The sequence below is a fragment of the Phyllobates terribilis genome, unplaced genomic scaffold, assembly GCF_046119375.1.
Source record: "Phyllobates terribilis strain yellow unplaced genomic scaffold, ASM4611937v1 Scaffold_8__6_contigs__length_399053987, whole genome shotgun sequence".
In the NCBI taxonomy this organism is placed as follows: Eukaryota; Metazoa; Chordata; class Amphibia; order Anura; family Dendrobatidae; genus Phyllobates; species Phyllobates terribilis.
The window spans coordinates 347864029-347887077 of record NW_027362768.1 but is presented as its reverse complement, the minus strand read 5'-3'; the positions used below and the strand labels follow the sequence as shown (position 1 = coordinate 347887077).

The 23049-nt window shown below is 44.1% G+C and overlaps 13 non-coding genes across 13 annotated transcripts; all 13 read right to left on the bottom strand.

Annotated features, from left to right (window-relative positions):
- Positions 1-1330: 1330 nt before the first annotated feature.
- On the bottom strand, positions 1331-1521 carry LOC141158763 (U2 spliceosomal RNA). The gene has a single exon (XR_012248787.1). It is a non-coding gene; the product is annotated as a U2 spliceosomal RNA (small nuclear RNA).
- A 1118-nt stretch (positions 1522-2639) lies between these two features.
- On the bottom strand, positions 2640-2830 carry LOC141158762 (U2 spliceosomal RNA). The gene has a single exon (XR_012248786.1). It is a non-coding gene; the product is annotated as a U2 spliceosomal RNA (small nuclear RNA).
- Positions 2831-3952: 1122 nt separating this feature from the next.
- On the bottom strand, positions 3953-4143 carry LOC141159962 (U2 spliceosomal RNA). Its single transcript, XR_012249955.1, has one exon. It is a non-coding gene; the product is annotated as a U2 spliceosomal RNA (small nuclear RNA).
- Positions 4144-5264: 1121 nt separating this feature from the next.
- On the bottom strand, positions 5265-5456 carry LOC141160227 (U2 spliceosomal RNA). Its single transcript, XR_012250179.1, has one exon. It is a non-coding gene; the product is annotated as a U2 spliceosomal RNA (small nuclear RNA).
- Positions 5457-11850: 6394 nt separating this feature from the next.
- LOC141158761 (U2 spliceosomal RNA) lies at positions 11851-12041 on the bottom strand. Its single transcript, XR_012248785.1, has one exon. It is a non-coding gene; the product is annotated as a U2 spliceosomal RNA (small nuclear RNA).
- A 1118-nt stretch (positions 12042-13159) lies between these two features.
- On the bottom strand, positions 13160-13350 carry LOC141158760 (U2 spliceosomal RNA). Its single transcript, XR_012248784.1, has one exon. It is a non-coding gene; the product is annotated as a U2 spliceosomal RNA (small nuclear RNA).
- Positions 13351-14469: 1119 nt separating this feature from the next.
- On the bottom strand, positions 14470-14660 carry LOC141159809 (U2 spliceosomal RNA). Its single transcript, XR_012249806.1, has one exon. It is a non-coding gene; the product is annotated as a U2 spliceosomal RNA (small nuclear RNA).
- Positions 14661-15779: 1119 nt separating this feature from the next.
- LOC141158759 (U2 spliceosomal RNA) lies at positions 15780-15970 on the bottom strand. The gene has a single exon (XR_012248783.1). It is a non-coding gene; the product is annotated as a U2 spliceosomal RNA (small nuclear RNA).
- Positions 15971-17087: 1117 nt separating this feature from the next.
- LOC141158758 (U2 spliceosomal RNA) lies at positions 17088-17278 on the bottom strand. The gene has a single exon (XR_012248782.1). It is a non-coding gene; the product is annotated as a U2 spliceosomal RNA (small nuclear RNA).
- A 1115-nt stretch (positions 17279-18393) lies between these two features.
- Positions 18394-18584, bottom strand: LOC141158757 (U2 spliceosomal RNA). Its single transcript, XR_012248781.1, has one exon. It is a non-coding gene; the product is annotated as a U2 spliceosomal RNA (small nuclear RNA).
- Positions 18585-19702: 1118 nt separating this feature from the next.
- On the bottom strand, positions 19703-19893 carry LOC141158755 (U2 spliceosomal RNA). The gene has a single exon (XR_012248779.1). It is a non-coding gene; the product is annotated as a U2 spliceosomal RNA (small nuclear RNA).
- Positions 19894-21013: 1120 nt separating this feature from the next.
- LOC141159956 (U2 spliceosomal RNA) lies at positions 21014-21204 on the bottom strand. Its single transcript, XR_012249949.1, has one exon. It is a non-coding gene; the product is annotated as a U2 spliceosomal RNA (small nuclear RNA).
- A 1120-nt stretch (positions 21205-22324) lies between these two features.
- On the bottom strand, positions 22325-22515 carry LOC141160719 (U2 spliceosomal RNA). Its single transcript, XR_012250472.1, has one exon. It is a non-coding gene; the product is annotated as a U2 spliceosomal RNA (small nuclear RNA).
- Positions 22516-23049: the final 534 nt, after the last annotated feature.

Sequence of the window (23049 nt, the reverse complement as noted above, 5' to 3'; positions counted from 1 at the left end):
CCCAGTGTTCTTGCAGCGAAAAACACCTGGAAGCTGGGGGATCGCAACTCGTTACCCTGGGACTAAGCCCTCTCCCTAATAGCAGCAAGCAGGTTAAGTCCACCAAAGTGGACGATCCTGCCAGGCCAAGGAGAGGGGTACCCGAGTGCCCTTCAACCACAATCTCCTGCAATAAAGCACTTGATCGTAGCCAAAAGGCCGAGAAGCGATAACCAGAATTGGTTTCCGACTACGGTGCCACCCAAGGATTCTGAAAAGTCCATTTGTGGAGATGGCCACCTGGACTCCCGTTAAGAAGACATGCTGTCAACCTCTAGATCCCTCACATGCCTGCACTTTTCGGCTTGCTGCTGCTGCAATCCACGCGTTTTAGATCTGCATAACTCCACCTCTTTTAGCACAGTACCCTCAACCCCCGGCTGTTCCCACCCACCTCAACACCGTTGGAAGGGAGGAGAACCAATTAAGGCGGGGGGGGGGGGTGGAACGAGCAGCTGTCTACCCTTAGCAGGAGGGTTGCTGATTAATTACCTCTCCTGCTGCTGCTGCTGCTGCTGGCTGTCCAGCAGCAGACTGAAGGTGGCTGCTGCTGTGCGCAGGTATATAAAGGCTCAGAGCCTATTATGACACGCGCAGCCAGCGTTCCATTGCCACATTCCGTCTACTGCAGGCGGGATATCTGGATGGCTGAATGTCACTGAGAAGCTCACAGAGACCGCCATAAGCAACAGTTTAAAAGAATGCCACAGACTAATCAACCAAACTTTTTGGGTTGGTTTCTCTTTTATAGTCTGCAGGCATTAAATGAAAGAAGTCAGTGTTCCAGCAGAGGGAGACAACGTTTCAGAAAAGGCATTGTAGCAAACCAAAAAAGAAATTTTAAGCGCAGCAGAGTAACCAGCTCACATACCTGTTAGCTCAGGTGAGTTTAAAAGGCTGCTGTTGATAACAAGGGCATTTGCTAAATAGATGGTGTGTGTGCAACAATATACTGAAAGGTCAATTATATTGTGCAGCTTATCTCACCACCTGTAGTTATTTAGGTGAAAGCTCCAAAATGCTTGCCTAATATGTCTGTTTATCCAAAAGGAAGTATAGAGGGAGAGCTAGATAGATAGCATTGCATTACATTACATGGCAATGCAATGCACAGTTGCTGAAGTTGAACCAAAATGAGCTTGTCATCTGGCTTCTGCAACTTTTAACATGAAAAATCCAATGAGGAGAAGAAAAGCAAAGCCAAAGAGTCCATCCCAAAATCCGACAAACAAGCCAAATGAACAAAAAGCATTGAATTCAATTCTTTCTGATTTTAGAAACTGCATTAAAGAAGGGGTGCACCGGTCCTGGAGATACTGCAATACCAGGTCAATGCGTGGAGTGGACAGAGCAAGCTCTTTTTCCATCTCCCTGTTCTAAAAATCCATTTAATATATGGTCCCCAGATAGGGGACGTATCAGATATTAAACTGATAAGAACAGATACTACACTTGATCTTAGCCAAAAGGCCGAGAAGCGATAACCAGAATTGGTTTCCGACTACGGTGCCACCCAAGGATTCTGAAAAGTCCATTTGTGGAGATGGCCACCTGGACTCCCGTTAAGAAGACATGCTGTCAACCTCTAGATCCCTCACATGCCTTCACTTTTCGGCTTGCTGCTGCTGCAATCCACGCGTTTTAGATCTGCATAACTCCACCTCTTTTAGCACAGTACCCTCAACCCCCGGCTGTTCCCACCCGCCTCAACACCGTTGGAAGGGAGGAGAACCAATTAAGGCGGGGGGGGGGTGGAACGAGCAGCTGTCTACCCTTAGCAGGAGGGTTGCTGATTAATTACCTCTCCTGCTGCTGCTGCTGCTGCTGGCTGTCCAGCAGCAGACTGAAGGTGGCTGCTGCTGTGCGCAGGTATATAAAGGCTCAGAGCCTATTATGACACGCGCAGCCAGCGTTCCATTGCCACATTCCGTCTACTGCAGGCGGGATACCTGGATGGCTGAATGTCACTGAGAAGCTCACAGAGGCCGCCATAAGCAACAGTTTAAAAGAATGCCACAGACTAATCAACCAAACTTTTTGGGTTGGTTTCTCTTTTATAGTCTGCAGGCATTAAATGAAAGAAGTCAGTGTTCCAGCAGAGGGAGACAATGTTTCAGAAAAGGCATTGTAGCAAACCAAAAAAGAAATTTTAAGCGCAGCAAAGTAACCAGCTCACATACCTGTTAGCTCAGGTGAGTTTAAAAGGCTGCTGTTGATAACAAGGGCATTTGCTAAATAGATGGTGTGTGTGCAACAATATACTGAAAGGTCAATTATATTGTGCAGCTTATCTCACCACCTGTAGTTATTTAGGTGAAAGCTCCAAAATGCTTGCCTAATATGTCTGTTTATCCAAAAGGAAGTATAGAGGGAGAGCTAGATAGATAGCATTGCATTACATTACATGGCAATGCAATGCACAGTTGCTGAAGTTGAACCAAAATGAGCTTGTCATCTGGCTTCTGCAACTTTTAACATGAAAAATCCAATGAGGAGAAGAAAAGCAAAGCCAAAGAGTCCATCCCATAATCCGACAAACAAGCCAAATGAACAAAAAGCATTGAATTCAATTCTTTCTGATTTTAGAAACTGCATTAAAGAAGGGGTGCACCGGTCCTGGAGATACTGCAATACCAGGTCAATGCGTGGAGTGGACAGAGCAAGCTCTTTTTCCATCTCCCTGTTCTAAAAATCCATTTAATATATGGTCCCCAGATAGGGGACGTATCAGATATTAAACTGATAAGAACAGATACTACACTTGATCTTAGCCAAAAGGCCGAGAAGCGATAACCAGAATTGGTTTCCGACTACGGTGCCAACCAAGGATTCTGAAAAGTCCATTTGTGGAGATGGCCACCTGGACTCCCGTTAAGAAGACATGCTGTCAACCTCTAGATCCCTCACATGCCTGCACTTTTCGGCTTGCTGCTGCTGCAATCCACGCGTTTTAGATCTGCATAACTCCACCTCTTTTAGCACAGTACCCTCAACCCCCGGCTGTTCCCACCCGCCTCAACACCGTTGGAAGGGAGGAGAACCAATTAAGGCGGGGGGGGGGGGGGTGGAACGAGCAGCTGTCTACCCTTAGCAGGAGGGTTGCTGATTAATTACCTCTCCTGCTGCTGCTGCTGCTGCTGGCTGTCCAGCAGCAGACTGAAGGTGGCTGCTGCTGTGCGCAGGTATATAAAGGCTCAGAGCCTATTATGACACGCGCAGCCAGCGTTCCATTGCCACATTCCGTCTACTGCAGGCGGGATACCTGGATGGCTGAATGTCACTGAGAAGCTCACAGAGACCGCCATAAGCAACAGTTTAAAAGAATGCCACAGACTAATCAACCAAACTTTTTGGGTTGGTTTCTCTTTTATAGTCTGCAGGCATTAAATGAAAGAAGTCAGTGTTCCAGCAGAGGGAGACAACGTTTCAGAAAAGGCATTGTAGCAAACCAAAAAAGAAATTTTAAGCGCAGCAGAGTAACCAGCTCACATACCTGTTAGCTCAGGTGAGTTTAAAAGGCTGCTGTTGATAACAAGGGCATTTGCTAAATAGATGGTGTGTGTGCAACAATATACTGAAAGGTCAATTATATTGTGCAGCTTATCTCACCACCTGTAGTTATTTAGGTGAAAGCTCCAAAATGCTTGCCTAATATGTCTGTTTATCCAAAAGGAAGTATAGAGGGAGAGCTAGATAGATAGCATTGCATTACATTACATGGCAATGCAATGCACAGTTGCTGAAGTTGAACCAAAATGAGCTTGTCATCTGGCTTCTGCAACTTTTAACATGAAAAATCCAATGAGGAGAAGAAAAGCAAAGCCAAAGAGTCCATCCCAAAATCCGACAAACAAGCCAAATGAACAAAAAGCATTGAATTCAATTCTTTCTGATTTTAGAAACTGCATTAAAGAAGGGGTGCACCGGTCCTGGAGATACTGCAATACCAGGTCAATGCGTGGAGTGGACAGAGTAAGCTCTTTTTCCATCTCCCTGTTCTAAAAATCCATTTAATATATGGTCCCCAGATAGGGGACGTATCAGATATTAAACTGATAAGAACAGATACTACACTTGATCTTAGCCAAAAGGCCGAGAAGCGATAACCAGAATTGGTTTCCGACTACGGTGCCACCCAAGGATTCTGAAAAGTCCATTTGTGGAGATGGCCACCTGGACTCCCGTTAAGAAGACATGCTGTCAACCTCTAGATCCCTCACATGCCTGCACTTTTCGGCTTGCTGCTGCTGCAATCCACGCGTTTTAGATCTGCATAACTCCACCTCTTTTAGCACAGTACCCTCAACCCCCGGCTGTTCCCACCCGCCTCAACACCGTTGGAAGGGAGGAGAACCAATTAAGGCGGGGGGGGGGGGGTGGAACGAGCAGCTGTCTACCCTTAGCATGAGGGTTGCTGATTAATTACCTCTCCTGCTGCTGCTGCTGCTGCTGGCTGTCCAGCAGCAGACTGAAGGTGGCTGCTGCTGTGCGCAGGTATATAAAGGCTCAGAGCCTATTATGACACGCGCAGCCAGCGTTCCATTGCCACATTCCGTCTACTGCAGGCGGGATACCTGGATGGCTGAATGTCACTGAGAAGCTCACAGAGACCGCCATAAGCAACAGTTTAAAAGAATGCCACAGACTAATCAACCAAACTTTTTGGGTTGGTTTCTCTTTTATAGTCTGCAGGCATTAAATGAAAGAAGTCAGTGTTCCAGCAGAGGGAGACAACGTTTCAGAAAAGGCATTGTAGCAAACCAAAAAAGAAATTTTAAGCGTAGCAGAGTAACCAGCGCACATACCTGTTAGCTCAGGTGAGTTTAAAAGGCTGCTGTTGATAACAAGGGCATTTGCTAAATAGATGGTGTGTGTGCAACAATATACTGAAAGGTCAATTATATTGTGCAGCTTATCTCACCACCTGTAGTTATTTAGGTGAAAGCTCCAAAATGCTTGCCTAATATGTCTGTTTATCCAAAAGGAAGTATAGAGGGAGAGCTAGATAGATAGCATTGCATTACATTACATGGCAATGCAATGCACAGTTGCTGAAGTTGAACCAAAATGAGCTTGTCATCTGGCTTCTGCAACTTTTAACATGAAAAATCCAATGAGGAGAAGAAAAGCAAAGCCAAAGAGTCCATCCCAAAATCCGACAAACAAGCCAAATGAACAAAAAGCATTGAATTCAATTCTTTCTGATTTTAGAAACTGCATTAAAGAAGGGGTGCACCGGTCCTGGAGATACTGCAATACCAGGTCAATGCGTGGAGTGGACAGAGCAAGCTCTTTTTCGATCTCCCTGTTCTAAAAATCCATTTAATATATGGTCCCCAGATAGGGGACGTATCAGATATTAAACTGATAAGAACAGATTTTTTTTTTTTTAATTTGGCTATCCCCTGCAGAGGGATAAAACCGTTTATTAAAACTTTAACAAATTACAAGCATAATTACACAAATACCAAACGTTAAAAGACAAATGAAATTTACAAAACAAAAAAATACAAAGATTTTAAATAATTAGGTTCCATTGGTCAACAAGCCATTTTTTGGAAATATGTACATTCTTCTTTTTGTCAATTAAATAATAAGTATACATTTCACATAAACATAAACTTAAAACATCATTCACTGATAAAACATCTTGTTTAAAAATAGCAATGTTGCGCGCTTTCCAGAGAGATGACTTGGCGCAGTTCACTGTCTTCCAAGCCATTGTGTACTGGTCCATTGTGGGGCATTCCATAAGTCCGTATAGCACAGTTTTATATGTAAAGTCCTTGAGGTCTGCCACCCTTTCCAGTAGGGGGAGCAGTCTTCTCCAGAAATCCTTTGCAAAATTACATGTCCATAATAGATGTTCCACCGTTTCCTCGTCTTGGCATCCGGTTCTTGGGCAGATGGCAGACCTCACAAATCCTCTTCTGTATTGGAATGCCCGGCAAGGAAGACAGCGGTGCATGCAACTCCAAGCCAGATCTCTCTGTTCATTAAAAAGATAAAAAACGTTAATCATTTTCCAGATAGACATAGATTTGTCATCATCATATCTGTCAACATTACATATTTCCTCACTTTTACGTATTTCTTTAATTAGTTTCTTACTATTTCTTAATTCCTCTATTTTCTTAGTCCCTAAATTAAAATCGGACACTATTTTCCTTAAAATCTCATAATGCGTCGACAAATTAAAAGCATGGGGCACAGATATATTAACTTCATACCATCCAAACTTTCTCATAAAAAATCCTGTATTAAAACGCATAAAAAAGGACCAATAGTGATTCTTAAAAAGGGCATTAAAACAGTAAACGAACAGATGGATTAAAAGAAACCTATTAAAATCTGGAAAATCTTTACCACCTTTTACTTTTGATTTCATCACGATTTCTCTTTTCAGCTTTTCCATTTTTGAGTTCCAAAAGAAGGTAAAGCAGGTTTTGGTTATCTTTTTTAAAACATTAACAGGCGGGGGGAAAACCATGCTAAGATACAATAAAAGAGGTAAAATCACCATCTTTAAAACCAATACTTTACCCTCCATTGTAAGTCTCCTCATGTTCCACATACATATTTTCGTATTTACTTTCTGTGTAACAGTTTCCCAACTATTATAACCATCATTATTTTCAGTGAATGATATACCTAAAATGGAAATGGATTCGGAGACATTAATTGGTACATCACGTAAAATCATCCCCCCAACACTTAAAATGTTACACTTATTAAAATTGATTTTAAAACCAGAAGCTAGACAAAAGGATTGCACTTGATGGAGAGTGGCCGTAAGTGATGGTGCATCTGTACACAAGACCGCCACGTCATCCATGTAGCCTACAACCTTGGCCTCCAAACCACCGCTTCCAGGCAGAGGGACACCGCATATCTGTTTATTTTGGCGTATTGCACATAACATTGGTTCCAGTGCACAGATAAACAGTATTGGGGACAGAGGGCATCCCTGTTTCACCCCTGACCGTAAAAATACCTCTTGTGTCTTAAAACCATTCACTAAAATCTTACTTGTACAATCCTTGTAAAATGCTTTAAGCGATAGTAAAAACCCTTCTGGTATGCCCATTTTCTCTAAAACTTTAAAAAGATAAAAGTGTGAGACACGGTCAAATGCTTTTTCAAAATCAATAGATAAAATCGCCATTTTCCCCTTTCTGTCTTTCACATCCTCAATACAGTCTTTCACTAAATTCAGATTGTCCCATATACTGCGCCCCGGCACCCCACACACTTGATTAGAATGAATAACTTTGCTGATGACTTCTTTTAGACGATTTGCACAAATTTTAGCCATTATTTTATAGTCACAATTTAAAAGTGTTATTGGTCTCCAGTTTTCTAATTTTGATTTATCACCTTTTTTGTATAGGAGGGAGACTTCACCTTTCTTCCAGGAATTTAATAAAACCTTATTATTAAAAACCTCAGTAAACAAATAAAACAAATCATCTTTTAAAATATCATAAAAACATACATAAAATTCTATTGGGATGCCATCAGGACCAGGGACCTTTCCAGTTTTAAAACTTTTAATAGTTTTTAACACTTCTTGTTCCGTTAAAACTTGGGATAAAAACTCTTGGGATGCGGGATCTAAAACAGCTGTTAGTCCTTGCAGCGAATCATCCATTAATTTATTATCTATATTTTTTCCATTAAAAAGATTAGAAAAAAAAACCTCAACTTTACCCAGCATATTTTTTATATTATTCTCACCATCTATATGGTCAATTATCACTTTTTCTTTTTTATTTTTCCTAAAAAAATATCTGGAACACTTTTCATTTTCTTCTATATGTTGTACTCTAGAACGAAAAATTATCTCTTTTCCTTTTTGTTCTAGCCATTTTGAAATCTCTTCTTTTAAGTTTGAAATATCAACTTGTACATCTATCCCATTGTCTCTGAGCTTAAATAATGTTTGTAGGCGGGTATTTAAAATTCTATATTCTTCATATTTTTCTTTGGCTCTACATATACTCTTTTTAATAAAAAAGTCTTTTATTTTTACTTTCATTCTATCCCACCATACACTCATAGTCTCATTTGTTTTTTTCCCTTTTCTACATTTCCTATAAAACTCAATAAAATCTGATAAAATCTGCGGGTCGGTTAAAAGGGATACGTTCATTTTCCAGCTTTTCTTACCACATTTTTTGTTGTCATTTACTTTTATGGTAAAGGATAAAAGTTTATGGTCTGAAAATATATTAGTTAAAACTTCACATTTGGCAGGTATTGTTTTATCTGAACCAAAAATAAAATCAATCCTAGAGCTACAATTAGCATTGCTCCAAGTGAAACCGGCGTCCTCTGGGCTGTCACTATGACACTCTTTATATATGTCTATCAATTTAGCATCTTTGACTATATCATGTAGCATACCTGAGGTTTTATCGTAGTTCCTGCTTACAGAGCTGGAGCGCCGGTTTTCACCTTTTAAAACACAATTAAAATCCCCTGCTAAGATAAAAGGTTCAGAGTTATTAATAAATAATGGTAAAAGATCAAGCATTTCGGCTCTTTCATTTTTCTCTGGGGATCCATAAAAATTTAAAAACTGCCATCTAATACCATCAATAAAAGCTTTCACTAATAAAATACGACCTGGTAAAATTTCCTGAATAAAATCAATTAAAACGTTCCCTTTAAAAAGTATGGCTACACCCGCTGATCCTGCAGCATTCGATCCGGACCAGACAGATGGCCCACACTTCCACTCATCTTTATATTTTTGATATGACATTTCATGTGGGATATTACATTCTTGCAGAAAAAATACAGATGCAGTAAAACACGTAAAAAAATTAAAAAGAGCAGTTCTTCTCGTGTTAGATTTTATGCCTCTCACGTTGAGGGAAATACCTTTGAGTTCAGCCATCATTAGAAAATGTAGAAATTTTACTTAGGTAACTAAGAGCAACGGATTTACCTGTCCGATGAACCTGATCAGACCACTGGGCTTGCGCCTCCCTCCTCATCTGATAGTATCGTCACGAGAGTCTCCGTGGAGGAGGAAAGATTACCACATTTATATAAACCCGACGCTACACTGGCATAGCTCGGAGGGCTGGCTGGCAGAACCCGCTGGGTCTCCATTGGCTGGCCATGCAGTTCCTCATCAGGTGGGTCCCCGAGGGGTTCCGCCGCCCCTGTTTGACCTGTAGAAGGTCGTCCTATAGGAGGAGGTTGCGCACAAGGCAGAGCCTCTGACTCTTCAGAGGCAGCAAGATCCCGGTCCCCACCTGTAGCAGCGGAGACCGAAACCCCTGAGGGTCCAGCGTCCACGTCCCCTTCTGGAGAAGTGTCCATCTGTTCACCTCCTGCTGCCTCCTCCGAACCACCCTTTTTCTTTTTCTTAGGACCCACCTTTATCCACTCAGCGCCCTCAGCACTAGGAGACCCAGACTGGGCATGGGCTTCTGTGTCGGCCTTTTGCCGGTCCCTTTTGACCTTACCAGTAGTGCCCTTCTGCTCCTTCTCAGCCCTCCTTTTGGACTCCCGCAGGTCCTGCAGCCAGGTTTTGGGATTTGGTATTTTACCTGTCATAGACTCTGGAGACACTTCACTATTTGGTACGCCCTTATTATCTCCAGAGGCTCCAGGTTGTTGTTCCTCCTCCTGAGGGGTGGTCTGATCTTTTGGTCCTTGGTCGGACGTCTTGGACTTCCCCTTTTGCTCATCTTCCCGAAATCTGTGAGGGCAAGAAAAATAAAAGTGACCTGGAGTCTGGCAAAAACTGCATTTCTTTTCCTTAGGGCATTCTTTTGTCTCATGTTCTTCACTAGCACAATTTCTACATGATACATGACAGTTTTCTTTTGAATGACCATAGCGCCCACAATTTCTGCAATATACTGGCATCCCAGAAAAGAAGAAATCCCCATTTGTTTGCCCAATTTTGAAACGGGCAGGGGGGAGCCGTATACCACCTGGTGTATTTGGATCTCTTGTACACTTCACAAGGAATTTCCACTTAGATGTCCATATGTTATATTCGTTTAATATCTTCCCAATACATTTAACACTTTTAAAATAAATTGCTAGAAATGACATTACTTCTGGAGCAGAAACAAAGGGCGAAAATATTTTTACAATAACCAGTCTTACCTCATCCAGGACGTGCTCAACAATTTGTATCCCTTTCAAAACAGGACTATTTTCAACTTTTTTTAACTTTTCTAGTACATCTCTAAAAATACCTTCTCCGGTGAATGTGATGTCATAGTCACCTCTTCTGGGATAATCCTGGATGGAGAGAATTTCATTCCTTTGTACGCCAAGAAGGTTCCTGAGCACGTCCTGGACTACATACCCTAATTTCCTCATATCCGAGCCACCCGCCGTGAAGTGAACTCGGATAGAGTTTTTTAGCCTCGCATAAAGAGGCACGAGGTTAGGGTCAACCTCCATGGAAAAACGCAACAAGGTTGCAAATTGCAGCCGCTTGCAATCTGCGCTCCCAGTGTTCTTGCAGCGAAAAACACCTGGAAGCTGGGGGATCGCAACTCGTTACCCTGGGACTAAGCCCTCTCCCTAATAGCAGCAAGCAGGTTAAGTCCACCAAAGTGGACGATCCTGCCAGGCCAAGGAGAGGGGTACCCGAGTGCCCTTCAACCACAATCTCCTGCAATAAAGCACTTGATCGTAGCCAAAAGGCCGAGAAGCGATAACCAGAATTGGTTTCCGACTACGGTGCCACCCAAGGATTCTGAAAAGTCCATTTGTGGAGATGGCCACCTGGACTCCCGTTAAGAAGACATGCTGTCAACCTCTAGATCCCTCACATGCCTGCACTTTTCGGCTTGCTGCTGCTGCAATCCACGCGTTTTAGATCTGCATAACTCCACCTCTTTTAGCACAGTACCCTCAACCCCCGGCTGTTCCCACCCACCTCAACACCGTTGGAAGGGAGGAGAACCAATTAAGGCGGGGGGGGGGGTGGAACGAGCAGCTGTCTACCCTTAGCAGGAGGGTTGCTGATTAATTACCTCTCCTGCTGCTGCTGCTGCTGCTGGCTGTCCAGCAGCAGACTGAAGGTGGCTGCTGCTGTGCGCAGGTATATAAAGGCTCAGAGCCTATTATGACACGCGCAGCCAGCGTTCCATTGCCACATTCCGTCTACTGCAGGCGGGATATCTGGATGGCTGAATGTCACTGAGAAGCTCACAGAGACCGCCATAAGCAACAGTTTAAAAGAATGCCACAGACTAATCAACCAAACTTTTTGGGTTGGTTTCTCTTTTATAGTCTGCAGGCATTAAATGAAAGAAGTCAGTGTTCCAGCAGAGGGAGACAACGTTTCAGAAAAGGCATTGTAGCAAACCAAAAAAGAAATTTTAAGCGCAGCAGAGTAACCAGCTCACATACCTGTTAGCTCAGGTGAGTTTAAAAGGCTGCTGTTGATAACAAGGGCATTTGCTAAATAGATGGTGTGTGTGCAACAATATACTGAAAGGTCAATTATATTGTGCAGCTTATCTCACCACCTGTAGTTATTTAGGTGAAAGCTCCAAAATGCTTGCCTAATATGTCTGTTTATCCAAAAGGAAGTATAGAGGGAGAGCTAGATAGATAGCATTGCATTACATTACATGGCAATGCAATGCACAGTTGCTGAAGTTGAACCAAAATGAGCTTGTCATCTGGCTTCTGCAACTTTTAACATGAAAAATCCAATGAGGAGAAGAAAAGCAAAGCCAAAGAGTCCATCCCAAAATCCGACAAACAAGCCAAATGAACAAAAAGCATTGAATTCAATTCTTTCTGATTTTAGAAACTGCATTAAAGAAGGGGTGCACCGGTCCTGGAGATACTGCAATACCAGGTCAATGCGTGGAGTGGACAGAGCAAGCTCTTTTTCCATCTCCCTGTTCTAAAAATCCATTTAATATATGGTCCCCAGATAGGGGACGTATCAGATATTAAACTGATAAGAACAGATACTACACTTGATCTTAGCCAAAAGGCCGAGAAGCGATAACCAGAATTGGTTTCCGACTACGGTGCCACCCAAGGATTCTGAAAAGTCCATTTGTGGAGATGGCCACCTGGACTCCCGTTAAGAAGACATGCTGTCAACCTCTAGATCCCTCACATGCCTTCACTTTTCGGCTTGCTGCTGCTGCAATCCACGCGTTTTAGATCTGCATAACTCCACCTCTTTTAGCACAGTACCCTCAACCCCCGGCTGTTCCCACCCGCCTCAACACCGTTGGAAGGGAGGAGAACCAATTAAGGCGGGGGGGGGGTGGAACGAGCAGCTGTCTACCCTTAGCAGGAGGGTTGCTGATTAATTACCTCTCCTGCTGCTGCTGCTGCTGCTGGCTGTCCAGCAGCAGACTGAAGGTGGCTGCTGCTGTGCGCAGGTATATAAAGGCTCAGAGCCTATTATGACACGCGCAGCCAGCGTTCCATTGCCACATTCCGTCTACTGCAGGCGGGATACCTGGATGGCTGAATGTCACTGAGAAGCTCACAGAGGCCGCCATAAGCAACAGTTTAAAAGAATGCCACAGACTAATCAACCAAACTTTTTGGGTTGGTTTCTCTTTTATAGTCTGCAGGCATTAAATGAAAGAAGTCAGTGTTCCAGCAGAGGGAGACAATGTTTCAGAAAAGGCATTGTAGCAAACCAAAAAAGAAATTTTAAGCGCAGCAAAGTAACCAGCTCACATACCTGTTAGCTCAGGTGAGTTTAAAAGGCTGCTGTTGATAACAAGGGCATTTGCTAAATAGATGGTGTGTGTGCAACAATATACTGAAAGGTCAATTATATTGTGCAGCTTATCTCACCACCTGTAGTTATTTAGGTGAAAGCTCCAAAATGCTTGCCTAATATGTCTGTTTATCCAAAAGGAAGTATAGAGGGAGAGCTAGATAGATAGCATTGCATTACATTACATGGCAATGCAATGCACAGTTGCTGAAGTTGAACCAAAATGAGCTTGTCATCTGGCTTCTGCAACTTTTAACATGAAAAATCCAATGAGGAGAAGAAAAGCAAAGCCAAAGAGTCCATCCCATAATCCGACAAACAAGCCAAATGAACAAAAAGCATTGAATTCAATTCTTTCTGATTTTAGAAACTGCATTAAAGAAGGGGTGCACCGGTCCTGGAGATACTGCAATACCAGGTCAATGCGTGGAGTGGACAGAGCAAGCTCTTTTTCCATCTCCCTGTTCTAAAAATCCATTTAATATATGGTCCCCAGATAGGGGACGTATCAGATATTAAACTGATAAGAACAGATACTACACTTGATCTTAGCCAAAAGGCCGAGAAGCGATAACCAGAATTGGTTTCCGACTACGGTGCCAACCAAGGATTCTGAAAAGTCCATTTGTGGAGATGGCCACCTGGACTCCCGTTAAGAAGACATGCTGTCAACCTCTAGATCCCTCACATGCCTGCACTTTTCGGCTTGCTGCTGCTGCAATCCACGCGTTTTAGATCTGCATAACTCCACCTCTTTTAGCACAGTACCCTCAACCCCCGGCTGTTCCCACCCGCCTCAACACCGTTGGAAGGGAGGAGAACCAATTAAGGCGGGGGGGGGGGGGGTGGAACGAGCAGCTGTCTACCCTTAGCAGGAGGGTTGCTGATTAATTACCTCTCCTGCTGCTGCTGCTGCTGGCTGTCCAGCAGCAGACTGAAGGTGGCTGCTGCTGTGCGCAGGTATATAAAGGCTCAGAGCCTATTATGACACGCGCAGCCAGCGTTCCATTGCCACATTCCGTCTACTGCAGGCGGGATACCTGGATGGCTGAATGTCACTGAGAAGCTCACAGAGACCGCCATAAGCAACAGTTTAAAAGAATGCCACAGACTAATCAACCAAACTTTTTGGGTTGGTTTCTCTTTTATAGTCTGCAGGCATTAAATGAAAGAAGTCAGTGTTCCAGCAGAGGGAGACAACGTTTCAGAAAAGGCATTGTAGCAAACCAAAAAAGAAATTTTAAGCGCAGCAGAGTAACCAGCTCACATACCTGTTAGCTCAGGTGAGTTTAAAAGGCTGCTGTTGATAACAAGGGCATTTGCTAAATAGATGGTGTGTGTGCAACAATATACTGAAAGGTCAATTATATTGTGCAGCTTATCTCACCACCTGTAGTTATTTAGGTGAAAGCTCCAAAATGCTTGCCTAATATGTCTGTTTATCCAAAAGGAAGTATAGAGGGAGAGCTAGATAGATAGCATTGCATTACATTACATGGCAATGCAATGCACAGTTGCTGAAGTTGAACCAAAATGAGCTTGTCATCTGGCTTCTGCAACTTTTAACATGAAAAATCCAATGAGGAGAAGAAAAGCAAAGCCAAAGAGTCCATCCCAAAATCCGACAAACAAGCCAAATGAACAAAAAGCATTGAATTCAATTCTTTCTGATTTTAGAAACTGCATTAAAGAAGGGGTGCACCGGTCCTGGAGATACTGCAATACCAGGTCAATGCGTGGAGTGGACAGAGCAAGCTCTTTTTCCATCTCCCTGTTCTAAAAATCCATTTAATATATGGTCCCCAGATAGGGGACGTATCAGATATTAAACTGATAAGAACAGATACTACAATTGATCTTAGCCAAAAGGCCGAGAAGCGATAACCAGAATTGGTTTCCGACTACGGTGCCACCCAAGGATTCTGAAAAGTCCATTTGTGGAGATGGCCACCTGGACTCCCGTTAAGAAGACATGCTGTCAACCTCTAGATCCCTCACATGCCTGCACTTTTCGGCTTGCTGCTGCTGCAATCCACGCGTTTTAGATCTGCATAACTCCACCTCTTTTAGCACAGTACCCTCAACCCCCGGCTGTTCCCACCCGCCTCAACACCGTTGGAAGGGAGGAGAACCAATTAAGGCGGGGGGGGGGGTGGAACGAGCAGCTGTCTACCCTTAGCAGGAGGGTTGCTGATTAATTACCTCTCCTGCTGCTGCTGCTGCTGCTGGCTGTCCAGCAGCAGACTGAAGGTGGCTGCTGCTGTGCGCAGGTATATAAAGGCTCAGAGCCTATTATGACACGCGCAGCCAGCGTTCCATTGCCACATTCCGTCTACTGCAGGCGGGATACCTGGATGGCTGAATGTCACTGAGAAGCTCACAGAGACCGCCATAAGCAACAGTTTAAAAGAATGCCACAGACTAATCAACCAAACTTTTTGGGTTGGTTTCTCTTTTATAGTCTGCAGGCATTAAATGAAAGAAGTCAGTGTTCCAGCAGAGGGAGACAACGTTTCAGAAAAGGCATTGTAGCAAACCAAAAAAGAAATTTTAAGCGCAGCAGAGTAACCAGCTCACATACCTGTTAGCTCAGGTGAGTTTAAAAGGCTGCTGTTGATAACAAGGGCATTTGCTAAATAGATGGTGTGTGTGCAACAATATACTGAAAGGTCAATTATATTGTGCAGCTTATCTCACCACCTGTAGTTATTTAGGTGAAAGCTCCAAAATGCTTGCCTAATATGTCTGTTTATCCAAAAGGAAGTATAGAGGGAGAGCTAGATAGATAGCATTGCATTACATTACATGGCAATGCAATGCACAGTTGCTGAAGTTGAACCAAAATGAGCTTGTCATCTGGCTTCTGCAACTTTTAACATGAAAAATCCAATGAGGAGAAGAAAAGCAAAGCCAAAGAGTCCATCCCAAAATCCGACAAACAAGCCAAATGAACAAAAAGCATTGAATTCAATTCTTTCTGATTTTAGAAACTGCATTAAAGAAGGGGTGCACCGGTCCTGGAGATACTGCAATACCAGGTCAATGCGTGGAGTGGACAGAGCAAGCTCTTTTTCCATCTCCCTGTTCTAAAAATCCATTTAATATATGGTCCCCAGATAGGGGACGTATCAGATATTAAACTGATAAGAACAGATACTACACTTGATCTTAGCCAAAAGGCCGAGAAGCGATAACCAGAATTGGTTTCCGACTACGGTGCCACCCAAGGATTCTGAAAAGTCCATTTGTGGAGATGGCCACCTGGACTCCCGTTAAGAAGACATGCTGTCAACCTCTAGATCCCTCACATGCCTGCACTTTTCGGCTTGCTGCTGCTGCAATCCACGCGTTTTAGATCTGCATAACTCCACCTCTTTTAGCACAGTACCCTCAACCCCCGGCTGTTCCCACCCGCCTCAACACCGTTGGAAGGGAGGAGAACCAATTAAGGCGGGGGGGGGTGGAACGAGCAGCTGTCTACCCTTAGCAGGAGGGTTGCTGATTAATTACCTCTCCTGCTGCTGCTGCTGCTGCTGGCTGTCCAGCAGCAGACTGAAGGTGGCTGCTGCTGTGCGCAGGTATATAAAGGCTCAGAGCCTATTATGACACGCGCAGCCAGCGTTCCATTGCCACATTCCGTCTACTGCAGGCGGGATACCTGGATGGCTGAATGTCACTGAGAAGCTCACAGAGACCGCCATAAGCAACAGTTTAAAAGAATGCCACAGACTAATCAACCAAACTTTTTGGGTTGGTTTCTCTTTTATAGTCTGCAGGCATTAAATGAAAGAAGTCAGTGTTCCAGCAGAGGGAGACAACGTTTCAGAAAAGGCATTGTAGCAAACCAAAAAAGAAATTTTAAGCGCAGCAAAGTAACCAGCTCACATACCTGTTAGCTCAGGTGAGTTTAAAAGGCTGCTGTTGATAACAAGGGCATTTGCTAAATAGATGGTGTGTGTGCAACAATATACTGAAAGGTCAATTATATTGTGCAGCTTATCTCACCACCTGTAGTTATTTAGGTGAAAGCTCCAAAATGCTTGCCTAATATGTCTGTTTATCCAAAAGGAAGTATAGAGGGAGAGCTAGATAGATAGCATTGCATTACATTACATGGCAATGCAATGCACAGTTGCTGAAGTTGAACCAAAATGAGCTTGTCATCTGGCTTCTGCAACTTTTAACATGAAAAATCCAATGAGGAGAAGAAAAGCAAAGCCAAAGAGTCAATCCCAAAATCCGACAAACAAGCCAAATGAACAAAAAGCATTGAATTCAATTCTTTCTGATTTTAGAAACTGCATTAAAGAAGGGGTGCACCGGTCCTGGAGATACTGCAATACCAGGTCAATGCGTGGAGTGGACAGAGCAAGCTCTTTTTCCATCTCCCTGTTCTAAAAATCCATTTAATATATGGTCCCCAGATAGGGGACGTATCAGATATTAAACTGATAAGAACAGATACTACACTTGATCTTAGCCAAAAGGCCGAGAAGCGATAACCAGAATTGGTTTCCGACTACGGTGCCACCCAAGGATTCTGAAAAGTCCATTTGTGGAGATGGCCACCTGGACTCCCGTTAAGAAGACATGCTGTCAACCTCTAGATCCCTCACATGCCTGCACTTTTCGGCTTGCTGCTGCTGCAATCCACGCGTTTTAGATCTGCATAACTCCACCTCTTTTAGCACAGTACCCTCAACCCCCGGCTGTTCCCACCCGCCTCAACACCGTTGGAAGGGAGGAGAACCAATTAAGGCGGGGGGGGGGTGGAACGAGCAGCTGTCTACCCTTAGCAGGAGGGTTGCTGATTAATTACCTCTCCTGCTGCTGCTGCTGCTGGCTGTCCAGCAGCAGACTGAAGGTGGCTGCTGCTGTGCGCAGGTATATAAAGGCTCAGAGCCTATTATGACACGCGCAGCCAGCGTTCCATTGCCACATTCCGTCTACTGCAGGCGAGATACCTGGATGGCTGAATGTCACTGAGAAGCTCACAGAGACCGTCATAAGCAACAGTTTAAAAGAATGCCACAGACTAATCAACCAAACTTTTTGGGTTGGTTTCTCTTTTATAGTCTGCAGGCATTAAATGAAAGAAGTCAGTGTTCCAGCAGAGGGAGACAACGTTTCAGAAAAGGCATTGTAGCAAACCAAAAAAGAAATTTTAAGCGCAGCAGAGTAACCAGCTCACATACCTGTTAGCTCAGGTGAGTTTAAAAGGATGCTGTTGATAACAAGGGCATTTGCTAAATAGATGGTGTGTGTGCAACAATATACTGAAAGGTCAATTATATTGTGCAGCTTATCTCACCACCTGTAGTTATTTAGGTGAAAGCTCCAAAATGCTTGCCTAATATGTCTGTTTATCCAAAAGGAAGTATAGAGGGAGAGCTAGATAGATAGCATTGCATTACATTACATGGCAATGCAATGCACAGTTGCTGAAGTTGAACCAAAATGAGCTTGTCATCTGGCTTCTGCAACTTTTAACATGAAAAATCCAATGAGGAGAAGAAAAGCAAAGCCAAAGAGTCCATCCCAAAATCCGACAAACAAGCCAAATGAACAAAAAGCATTGAATTCAATTCTTTCTGATTTTAGAAACTGCATTAAAGAAGGGGTGCACCGGTCCTGGAGATACTGCAATACCAGGTCAATGCGTGGAGTGGACAGAGCAAGCTCTTTTTCCATCTCCCTGTTCTAAAAATCCATTTAATATATGGTCCCCAGATAGGGGACGTATCAGATATTAAACTGATAAGAACAGATACTACACTTGATCTTAGCCAAAAGGCCGAGAAGCGATAACCAGAATTGGTTTCCGACTACGGTGCCACCCAAGGATTCTGAAAAGTCCATTTGTGGAGATGGCCACCTGGACTCCCGTTAAGAAGACATGCTGTCAACCTCTAGATCCCTCACATGCCTGCACTTTTCGGCTTGCTGCTGCTGCAATCCACGCGTTTTAGATCTGCATAACTCCACCTCTTTTAGCACAGTACCCTCAACCCCCGGCTGTTCCCACCCGCCTCAACACCGTTGGAAGGGAGGAGAACCAATTAAGGCGGGGGGGGGGTGGAACGAGCAGCTGTCTACCCTTAGCAGGAGGGTTGCTGATTAATTACCTCTCCTGCTGCTGCTGCTGCTGCTGGCTGTCCAGCAGCAGACTGAAGGTGGCTGCTGCTGTGCGCAGGTATATAAAGGCTCAGAGCCTATTATGACACGCGCAGCCAGCGTTCCATTGCCACATTCCGTCTACTGCAGGCGGGATACCTGGATGGCTGAATGTCACTGAGAAGCTCACAGAGACCGCCATAAGCAACAGTTTAAAAGAATGCCACAGACTAATCAACCAAACTTTTTGGGTTGGTTTCTCTTTTATAGTCTGCAGGCATTAAATGAAAGAAGTCAGTGTTCCAGCAGAGGGAGACAACGTTTCAGAAAAGGCATTGTAGCAAACCAAAAAAGAAATTTTAAGCGCAGCAGAGTAACCAGCTCACATACCTGTTAGCTCAGGTGAGTTTAAAAGGCTGCTGTTGATAACAAGGGCATTTGCTAAATAGATGGTGTGTGTGCAACAATATACTGAAAGGTCAATTATATTGTGCAGCTTATCTCACCACCTGTAGTTATTTAGGTGAAAGCTCCAAAATGCTTGCCTAATATGTCTGTTTATCCAAAAGGAAGTATAGAGGGAGAGCTAGATAGATTGCATTGCATTACATTACATGGCAATGCAATGCACAGTTGCTGAAGTTGAACCAAAATGAGCTTGTCATCTGGCTTCTGCAACTTTTAACATGAAAAATCCAATGAGGAAAAGAAAAGCAAAGCCAAAGAGTCCATCCCAAAATCCGACAAACAAGCCAAATGAACAAAAAGCATTGAATTCAATTCTTTCTGATTTTAGAAACTGCATTAAAGAAGGGGTGCACCGGTCCTGGAGATACTGCAATACCAGGTCAATGCGTGGAGTGGACAGAGCAAGCTCTTTTTCCATCTCCCTGTTCTAAAAATCCATTTAATATATGGTCCCCAGATAGGGGACGTATCAGATATTAAACTGATAAGAACAGATACTACACTTGATCTTAGCCAAAAGGCCGAGAAGCGATAACCAGAATTGGTTTCCGACTACGGTGCCACCCAAGGATTCTGAAAAGTCCATTTGTGGAGATGGCCACCTGGACTCCCGTTAAGAAGACATGCTGTCAACCTCTAGATCCCTCACATGCCTGCACTTTTCGGCTTGCTGCTGCTGCAATCCACGCGTTTTAGATCTGCATAACTCCACCTCTTTTAGCACAGTACCCTCAACCCCCGGCTGTTCCCACCCGCCTCAACACCGTTGGAAGGGAGGAGAACCAATTAAGGCGGGGGGGGGGGGTGGAACGAGCAGCTGTCTACCCTTAGCAGGAGGGTTGCTGATTAATTACCTCTCCTGCTGCTGCTGCTGCTGCTGGCTGTCCAGCAGCAGACTGAAGGTGGCTGCTGCTGTGCGCAGGTATATAAAGGCTCAGAGCCTATTATGACACGCGCAGCCAGCGTTCCATTGCCACATTCCGTCTACTGCAGGCGGGATACCTGGATGGCTGAATGTCACTGAGAAGCTCACAGAGACCGCCATAAGCAACAGTTTAAAAGAATGCCACAGACTAATCAACCAAACTTTTTGGGTTGGTTTCTCTTTTATAGTCTGCAGGCATTAAATGAAAGAAGTCAGTGTTCCAGCAGAGGGAGACAACGTTTCAGAAAAGGCATTGTAGCAAACCAAAAAAGAAATTTTAAGCGCAGCAGAGTAACCAGCTCACATACCTGTTAGCTCAGGTGAGTTTAAAAGGCTGCTGTTGATAACAAGGGCATTTGCTAAATAGATGGTGTGTGTGCAACAATATACTGAAAGGTCAATTATATTGTGCAGCTTATCTTACCACCTGTAGTTATTTAGGTGAAAGCTCCAAAATGCTTGCCTAATATGTCTGTTTATCCAAAAGGAAGTATAGAGGGAGAGCTAGATAGATAGCATTGCATTACATTACATGGCAATGCAATGCACAGTTGCTGAAGTTGAACCAAAATGAGCTTGTCATCTGGCTTCTGCAACTTTTAACATGAAAAATCCAATGAGGAGAAGAAAAGCAAAGCCAAAGAGTCCATCCCAAAATCCGACAAACAAGCCAAATGAACAAAAAGCATTGAATTCAATTCTTTCTGATTTTAGAAACTGCATTAAAGAAGGGGTGCACCGGTCCTGGAGATTCTGCAATACCAGGTCAATGCGTGGAGTGGACAGAGCAAGCTCTTTTTCCATCTCCCTGTTCTAAAAATCCATTTAATATATGGTCCCCAGATAGGGGACGTATCAGATATTAAACTGATAAGAACAGATACTACACTTGTTCTTAGCCAAAAGGCCGAGAAGCGATAACCAGAATTGGTTTCCGACTACGGTGCCACCCAAGGATTCTGAAAAGTCCATTTGTGGAGATGGCCACCTGGACTCCCGTTAAGAAGACATGCTGTCAACCTCTAGATCCCTCACATGCCTGCACTTTTCGGCTTGCTGCTGCTGCAATCCACGCGTTTTAGATCTGCATAACTCCACCTCTTTTAGCACAGTACCCTCAACCCCCGGCTGTTCCCACCCGCCTCAACACCGTTGGAAGGGAGGAGAACCAATTAAGGCCGGGGGGGGGGGTGGAACGAGCAGCTGTCTACCCTTAGCAGGAGGGTTGCTGATTAATTACCTCTCCTGCTGCTGCTGCTGCTGCTGGCTGTCCAGCAGCAGACTGAAGGTGGCTGCTGCTGTGCGCAGGTATATAAAGGCTCAGAGCCTATTATGACACGCGCAGCCAGCGTTCCATTGCCACATTCCGTCTACTGCAGGCGGGATACCTGGATGGCTGAATGTCACTGAGAAGCTCACAGAGACCGCCATAAGCAACAGTTTAAAAGAATGCCACAGACTAATCAACCAAACTTTTTGGGTTGGTTTCTCTTTTATAGTCTGCAGGCATTAAATGAAAGAAGTCAGTGTTCCAGCAGAGGGAGACAACGTTTCAGAAAAGGCATTGTAGCAAACCAAAAAAGAAATTTTAAGCGCAGCAGAGTAACCAGCTCACATACCTGTTAGCTCAGGTGAGTTTAAAAGGCTGCTGTTGATAACAAGGGCATTTGCTAAATAGATGGTGTGTGTGCAACAATATACTGAAAGGTCAATTATATTGTGCAGCTTATCTCACCACCTGTAGTTATTTAGGTGAAAGCTCCAAAATGCTTGCCTAATCTGTCTGTTTATCCAAAAGGAAGTATAGAGGGAGAGCTAGATAGATAGCATTGCATTACATTACATGGCAATGCAATGCACAGTTGCTGAAGTTGAACCAAAATGAGCTTGTCATCTGGCTTCTGCAACTTTTAACATGAAAAATCCAATGAGGAGAAGAAAAGCAAAGCCAAAGAGTCCATCCCAAAATCCGACAAACAAGCCAAATGAACAAAAAGCATTGAATTCAATTCTTTCTGATTTTAGAAACTGCATTAAAGAAGGGGTGCACCGGTCCTGGAGATACTGCAATACCAGGTCAATGCGTGGAGAGGACAGAGCAAGCTCTTTTTCCATCTCCCTGTTCTAAAAATCCATTTAATATATGGTCCCCAGATAGGGGACGTATCAGATATTAAACTGATAAGAACAGATACTACACTTGATCTTAGCCAAAAGGCCGAGAAGCGATAACCAAAATTGGTTTCCGACTACGGTGCCACCCAAGGATTCTGAAAAGTCCATTTGTGGAGATGGCCACCTGGACTCCCGTTAAGAAGACATGCTGTCAACCTCTAGATCCCTCACATGCCTGCACTTTTCGGCTTGCTGCTGCTGCAATCCACGCGTTTTAGATCTGCATAACTCCACCTCTTTTAGCACAGTACCCTCAACCCCCGGCTGTTCCCACCCGCCTCAACACCGTTGGAAGGGAGGAGAACCAATTAAGGCGGGGGGGGGGGTGGAACGAGCAGCTGTCTACCCTTAGCAGGAGGGTTGCTGATTAATTACCTCTCCTGCTGCTGCTGCTGCTGGCTGTCCAGCAGCAGACTGAAGGTGGCTGCTGCTGTGCGCAGGTATATAAAGGCTCAGAGCCTATTATGACACGCGCAGCCAGCGTTCCATTGCCACATTCCGTCTACTGCAGGCGGGATACCTGGATGGCTGAATGTCACTGAGAAGCTCACAGAGACCGCCATAAGCAACAGTTTAAAAGAATGCCACA